Source organism: Eublepharis macularius, chromosome 4 (assembly GCF_028583425.1).
Source record: "Eublepharis macularius isolate TG4126 chromosome 4, MPM_Emac_v1.0, whole genome shotgun sequence".
Classification (NCBI taxonomy): domain Eukaryota; kingdom Metazoa; phylum Chordata; class Lepidosauria; order Squamata; family Eublepharidae; genus Eublepharis; species Eublepharis macularius.
Window position 1 is genome coordinate 155453637 of NC_072793.1, and position 8200 is coordinate 155461836.

Genomic DNA, 8200 nt, shown 5'->3' on the forward strand with positions numbered 1-8200 from the left:
GATAATGAAAACTCACAGACTCACCATGAGCTGTGTTGGCACTGAGGGCCAAGCTGCAGTGGAGGCATAGCTCAGTGACAGAAGAGGAGGAGCAGCAGGAGGTCCTCTTCCGAGGTGGCAAAATGGTTGGTGCCATTCCAGCATTGTATCAGCAGGAGTAGGATGCTTTCCCACCCACCCGCTGCTCTATCAGGGTGGTCAGTGGGCCTGTCAGAACTTTAGGGGCAGTTTTGAGGCATTGGGCTGGACCCTTAGGGGGGTGATCAGGGCATTCGGGTGCCTCACCCCTGAAGATAAGGGAGGGAAGGGCCAGCCAGCTTGGCTGGTGGCAGAACACCACTTGCTGTCACCTGGACCAGCATTGGGCTGGGGGGAAGGGCGGGTTATGCATCGAACAGCAAGGGGCTGTTTGATGCCAAAGGATCCGCTTTCCATATGCCTGGCCAATGCTCCAATCTGGTTGTAATCAATAAAGTTGTGGCCATTCCAACCAAAAGGAAGTGTCTATATATCATTTGCCGGAACCCAGATTGAGCATAGCGCATAGATGACAAAAAAAAGGAAGGAAGGAAGGAAGAAGGAAGGAAGGATGGATGGATGGATGGATGGATGGATGGATGGATGGATGGATGGATGGATGGATGGATGGATGGATGGATGGGCAAGAAGAGAAATTCTACAACATTTCAGAATTTCATTCTGTAGATTCTCAGAGGCAGACAAAATCTAAATATTTTTACACTCCTGCTAGAGCACCTTATGGTGCAGGGGTCCCCACCGTGGTGCTGGTGGGTGCCATGATGCCCACCAACACCTTTTCTGGTGCCCTCCAAGTGTTTTGAGAAAGTAAGTTGTGCCAGAGGAAGCTTTTGATCAGCAGAGCTTCTTATTGGCCATTGGAGATCTAGCGGTGCAGATCTTAAAAAATGTTGCTTTGACAGCAGCTGCCACCACCGCACAAGATTTTTCACTCTGTGACTGGAGATACACTCTGCATTGAAGAAAATACTTTAAAACAGTATGTTAATTTAAAAAGGCAATCAGATCTCCTGCCAGAAAATATGAAGAGTTACTATTAAAGTTATGCATAACCTAACTCCCTGATATTTTGTGGTTGGCTTTGCTTTATGTGGTAGCCATTTTTTGGTTGCGCCCACCACCCGATGTCAGAATTCCAAAGGTGCCCACAGGCTCAAACTGTTGGGGATCCATACAGTGATGTATGGCATTAAAAACACACACACAAGAGCAAAAGTTATAAAAAGGATGTGCACGTATGTAACAGAAGGTTACAAAGAGAAATCAAAGAGAAACTCTTTTTTTTTTTAAGAGAATAAGCAGAATCAATGATTATATCTAAAAAATGCATTCCGGACCAAAAATAAATTCACTCCCCATAACAACACCATTTAAAGACTTACCCTGTATGTGTATGTTCTGCAAAGCTCCCCACTCTATCCTCCCTGTGGCAACAATGTAGGAGTAGCTAGTGCTTTGTGACTGAGCAAGAATGTTTTGATCCCTATGTGATGGGCTAGGACAATGGAACTTTTTGGCTGCTTCACATTTGTTATTGTGATGCTGGTTTATATAGAAACAGGACTGATTGTGAGGGGCTGATGAGGCCCTAACTAGTATCAACAGTATTTGTATAGATCAGGTGCTTTATTAGATTGTCCAGCACCCTGAGGTATTTGAGGATGGGGAGAGGCGCTCAAACCACCCACTGATGGCTGAACAGTCCCAGAGATCTGGGGGAGGAGTTAATCTCTTGGGGACGCACATCAGCTTCACATTGGACAGTATGGAGGGATGGGGGCGGGAACTAATGAAATGGACAGCCTCTCTCTATACAAGTTTGATATAGAAGCCTGAAGTTGTCCCAAAATTATGACTGATCTCCAGACTACAGCAGATCAGTTCTCTCAGAGGAAATGGCATTCTGTTGCAGCACATTCCTGTGGGGCTCCCTTCCGTTGTCAAATTCTGCCTTCTGAGACACCACCCCTACATCTCCAGGATTGTCCCACGCTGGATCTGGCCATCTGAGATGCAGGCAAGGAAAAGCATGGCTTGGCCTGAGACCCTGTGGACCTTGGAGCAAGGGTGAGTTGTCCAAATGCTGGCAAACTTAATGAGGTAGCCTCAAAGGTAGGGTTGCCAGCCCAGTATTGGCACCCAGTAGAAAACTCTGGGTGGTGGGAACCTAGGAAACTAGTGTTGCATCAATGCTGCAGCACAGCTTCATCCTCTTTTCCCTTCAGTGCAGTATCACACAGTGGTGGGTTCTGCGGGTTGGGGGTAGGAGACCTTCTAGTATCTCCCTCCCACATGTTCCAAACACTGCTTCACAGGCCAGGGGAGGGGGATGAAGAGGGTTTGATGCAGAGTTGCCCAGCACCTCCCAATTGCATCAGAAATGATGTTATCATTTGGCACCGTGGGTGCATGCATGCTCGTTTCTCTTGTGTGCCTCCAGCCGCTGTTCCCCATACCTTTCCCCCTGTATCTCCCACCAACCAGGTGAGTAGAGGCAGGGAGGTGGCAGCTGGTGATGAAAGACTCCCACACCCAGTTGAGGGGGATCTGACAATCCTAGTTTGGGGTGAATCCTAGAGCATCACCCCAATGCGATTATATAACTTTTGCTCTTCAAGTGATATGAATCAGTGCAACACCAGCAAACCTGCCCTTTGCCTCCAGATCTCTCCCAGTGCGTTGCCAGCTGCAGTTGGTGAACCCTAGAAGGAACAGAGGACTCAGGGCAGCAAGTTTCCCAACCTATAGGGATACCTGGCAGCCCTACTTAAGGAACCTGCACCACAAATGGAAGGTGTTTAATTATTTGTTCAATTCAATTGCAATAAAGAAACTCTAGTTTGACTGATGTATTTTATCTGGTAATGACATTTTGGCATATTGGGGCAAAGATTCCACCTGCTGAACTTCACTGAATAAAGTCACATCAGGCTGTTGACTTCACCATGTAAAAGTAATCAGTGGAATCGTACGGAAATAAGGCCCAGCTTGGATGGAACATGGGGATCTAAGTGTTTGTCTCTGTTTCTGCTACAATCATATAAAAAGGTCTTAAAAGTAAAAGCCCAGAGTTCCAAATTTGGTAGCAAAAAAAAGAAAACATGATGAATCCAGCAGCTTACTATTTTGCCTTCCCCTCCAGACCCAGGTGCTTTTTTGAAACCCAGATCCCCCTGCTGTAAGTCCACTCTGCTAGCCACCACACCACACCACACCACACTCACTGGCTCATTCCTTCTTCCTACATTAGGGCAGATCCAACACCTGCAGGAAGAAACAGTCAGACATGTGCTGTCCCAGTGCCTGTGCATTCAGGTAAACAAGAGGCATGATAGAGCACACAGACCTGTACTTTTGTATGTTTGGGAAACCTGTTTTTCTAGGTCACTAGTAACGCGGGCAAAGCCCATCATGCATACAATCATACACAGGTTGCCTCCACATATTCAATTAATGTGTGAACAGTGTTCCAGCGTCTCACATAGACTTGCTCCTTCCACATACGTTTACTGTGACAAAGAGTTACTTGCACTGTCTTGAGCCACTCCCTGCAGTGTCACTTGGAAGTGAAATGTGAGATGCTAGAAACTCTCGTCCCAGATTTTCCAAGCTGCATGCAGTTCCTTGCGGCTCTCTTCTGCTTTATATCAATTGCCCTTGGAGCAAGGAGTGCACTGTGAATATGAGATACTTGAGGATGCAGCAGACATGTCTTCTCAGTTTCATAAGGAGATGCAAGGCCTACCTTTAAAAGGGCCTTTTCTGGAGTAGTACTACTTTGAGAGAGAGGGAATATTAATTTTAATCAGAATTGTACTTGTGTATTTTATAATGAACAGATTTGGGAGGAGGGGGTTATTTTAATGTTGCTTTGTTTCCATAAGCCACTTAAAGCACTATGTAGAAGAGCAGTAAAAATCCTAAGAAATAAAAGGGAAACCGTGTGTCTCCCCCCCACCCCATGCAGGCACACTCATGTGCTTGGAGCTGCCCAGCACAACTCTCTGGAGGCCTGGGAAGGCCTGGTGCCTCATTGCTGCCCTCTGGAGGCCCCAAGGAGAATGCCACAGCAATGGGAAGGCCTGGTGCAGTTCTCTGGAGGCCTGGGCACAACAGAAAGGCCCAGCCATGACCCCACACGGGCCAGGAGCATGATGGCAGCCACAGCAGCACTTCAGGCCCTTGAGCCAGCAGAGGCTGAGCAGAGACCAGGAGGGAGGGCCCCCGGACCAAAGCCGCACCAGCAGGCGTCTGGAGCTTGGCGCCCAGGCTCCTCCCCCTCCCTCCATCTGGATAGCCACGCTCAGCTGCGAAAAGCCTGGTGAAGCTCAGCCCTTCCTGGCCCCCCTCTGTCCCTGCAGGCCCACTGGTGTTCCCAGAAGGAGAGACTCACTGAGGCTGGTGGGGGGGGGGGACCCGATGCGGCTTCCAGATGCAGCACACAGGGAAGTTCTCAGGAGGAGTTGGCTAGAATTGCAATTGCAAAAGAAATGGAAGGAGAAACAGGGCCTGGCACTACATATGTTGCATATTAGCCTGTGGGAACATTTTTTTCATAGCAGAATTATGAGTAGTACAACTATGTCAAATTTGGAAACATATCAAAAGTGTTTCCAAGAATTTTGGCTCCTAGTGGTGGAATATCTTGCTGAACAAGACATGGTTCCAGCAAATCTATACTTCCGACATCTGGTGTTTTCTTGATGCATGAGAGCTTTAAATGGTTGTTGTGGATTTTCCGGGCTGTATAGCCATGGTCTTGGCATTGTAGTTCCTGATGTTTCGCCAGCAGCTGTGACTAGCATCTTCAGAGGTGTAGCACCAAAAGACAGAGATCTCTCAGTGTCATAGTCAGTTTCGCCAGCAGCTGTGACTGGCATCTTCAGAGGTGTAGCACCAAAAGACAGAGATCTCTGTGTCACTGACTGTGTAGCACCAAAAGACAGAGATCTCTCAGTGTCATAGTCAGTTTCGCCAGCAGCTGTGACTGGCATCTTCAGAGGTGTAGCACCAAAAGACAGAGATCTCTGTGTCACTGACTGTGTAGCACCAAAAGACAGAGATCTCTCAGTGTCACTGACTGTGTAGCACCAAAAGACAGAGATCTCTCGTGACACTGAGAGATCTCTCGTGACACTGAGAGATCTCTGTCTTTTCGTGCTACACAGTCAGTGACACTGAGAGATCTCTGTCTTTTGGTGCTACACAGTCAGTGACACAGAGATCTCTGTCTTTTGGTGCTACACCTCTGAAGATGCCAGTCACAGCTGCTGGTGAAACATCAGGAACTACAATGCCAAGACCACGGCTATACAGCCCGGAAAATCCACAACAACCATTGTTCTCCGGCCGTGAAAGTCTTTGACAATACATAGAGCTTTAAATGTTTATTTAGTAATGCTGAGGGTTTCTATGGATTCAGTAGTTTGGACATGTACTTTATTCTGTTATTGTCAGTCTTTTTGTTTTGAGCAGTTATCAATCTTGATACCATGTTGTATTTTTATTAAATAAATAAAATTTTAAAAGGAGGAGTTGGTGAGGCAGTGGCAGCCAGCCAGCCTCCATCTCTTCCTCCAGCCTGAGTCCTGTGCCAGGGGGTCCTGTGAGAGGGAGGCCTCCCCACTGGTCCTGTCCACCTGCAGCTCTCCACAGACATGGCACAGGAAGGAGTGCCGTTTTCTAGAACCCGTTGTTTTTACAACAGACTTGGGTGCTAGTCTATACATAAGCAAAACGATGTGTTGTTAGATGGGGGTGGGCTCACATATACAACAGTCAACCAATTAATTTCAGATTTAATTGGAATATTACATTGGGAAGAAGTTTTGTACAGTCAGACCCAACTAGAGTTGGCAGACTCTGGGTTGGCACTGGAGATCTCCCAGAATTACAACACATCTGCCGACAACAGAAATCAGTTCCCGTGGAGAAACTGCTGCTTTGGAGGGTGGACTCTATGGCCTTATACCCTGCTAAGGAAGGACCCTCAGCAACCCTAGACCCAGCACTATGCTTATTGTACATATTAATGTGTCTAAGTGAATCTACAGTCATGTTTTACTTAGTGTTTTTGTTACTGAATAGAAGGTGAACGCAGTCTTGTCTGTGTGTGTCTTACTTCGTTAGTTATAAGATTAACAGCAAATATCTTACACCTCCCACAACAATTAAACCACCAACGTAGTACTTGTTTAGGCGGAATATTTATTACGTGAGTGTTTTGGTGATAATGTATCAGTGTTATTATGCTATCATAAATGTGAAGAAATGGATTTTTATTTCTTTTTAAACCAGTGTTAGTATTGTTTCCACAGATGTACTCTGACATGAGTCAAATCCACATTACTCATTCTAAGTCGCATGTTCCCCGCATTCCCCACGCAATCCCGAGTGCCGGTCACATTACCTCATTAAACAGACACATTTCATTTGCATTTCTCCCGAATATGTGGTCACAGGTTTTCAACGGGAGTTTCACGGTGGCCGTGAACGGGCCAATGCGCAATTTACATGTTTTTTTTTAAAAACCACCCCCCTTCCTGTCTCTCCGGCCGTTCCGAGAGTTCCTTTTTTGATTTTGATTTTTTAATTACTAAACTCAAAAAACTACAAAAGGGAAAAAGGGAGAACAGGGGGAAAAGAAAAGAACAACATATAAAAAACACACACTACAACTACAACTACAAGTCTTGCATTCCCTTCATAATACAGTTATTTAAAGTTAAACTTTCTAATATGCCATTAGATTGGTAGACCTTATAAAATACAAACTACAGTCAGGATCAGGTCTTCTCCCCCCCCCCCCCGCGTCTCGGTCGCAGCTCTCTCTGGACAGCTATAGTAGCTGCGTTCACTGCCTCCTCCCCCCTCCCCCCTCCCCCCTTCAGATTCTGGATCTTCTCCTTGCTGAAACTCTTGATGATTAAATACAAAGTCCCTCAGTTGTGCGTCTGATGTTATCTTGTAGGCTTGATCTTTATAACTGAATCAGATGCCTTCCAGAAATAACCATTTGTATTTTATTTCACGCTTCCTCAGAAGAGCTGCAAACCTTTTGTATTTGAATCTTCTTTTCCGACCTAGAAATGGAACGTCCTTCAATATCTTAACCTTGTTATCCAGAAAGTCCAAGTCCACATTATACGAATTATATAAGATGGTGTCCTGAGTCTTCTTAGATGAAAAGTCAATAATAATCTCGTGAGGCAGCTGACGCTTCGTTGCATATTTTGAAGATGTCCGGCAGACTTCCAAAATATCGCTTTTTAACTCTTTTCGTTCCGAGAGTTCCTATTGGCTGATTCAACTTGCAAGTGCTCCGTAGTCTGCAAAAGATTATTTTTGACTTCATAGCATTGGATTTATTGATTATGCTGTTTCTGAATCAAATCTGGTAGTTTGAAAAATCATTTTGGGGTGAATCCATCCTCAGAACAGACTCGCGAAACTTCCTTTTAAACTGTTTTTTATTTTTTTTATTTTATATTACTGTAATATCGAAATTACGAAATATCAAAATAATGACACTCCTAGGAAGTGAAACTTCAGTAAAATTCAGGCACTGAACTGTCCTGCATAGGAAATGTCCACGAAAGCTTCCCACATGCTTCCAAATTTCCAAAAAAGAAACGGGAGAGAGCCATCAGTGCTGTCAGTGGGGGAAAGAGAGGCATCATTATCTTCAATGATGTTTCTTTATAAGGCAAGATCGAAATAACGGAAAAGTGTGCTCAAAAAAATTAAAAAAATGGGCGGGGAAAAAAGGTCCCTCCCAAAAAAGCGGTTTTTGAGCAGCTGTGTGACCGGAGGGATGCGCGAGAAAGACGGATTGGAAGCAGGAATGTGAATGAAGAGGGAAAAAATCATGGATTGGAGGCAAACGGAAGATATCCGATAAACATGCGGGTAATGGGTGAATGTGGATTTGACCATGGTGAAGCTGGGGTATGTATGTTCTCCTCCCTTTAAAATATGCATTTACAAAAGTCAAAAGAAATAAAATGGCTGCATGCAAAGTCTGGATCAAGAACAGTCAACAAGGGAGGATTCTTGATTGCTGTCTGTCAATCATTATGAGCAAATTTGAAAATATGAATAAGAAAGTTGTATTGACCCATTCTTGGCTGCTAAAAATTAGATAGACCCCATAAACACACAG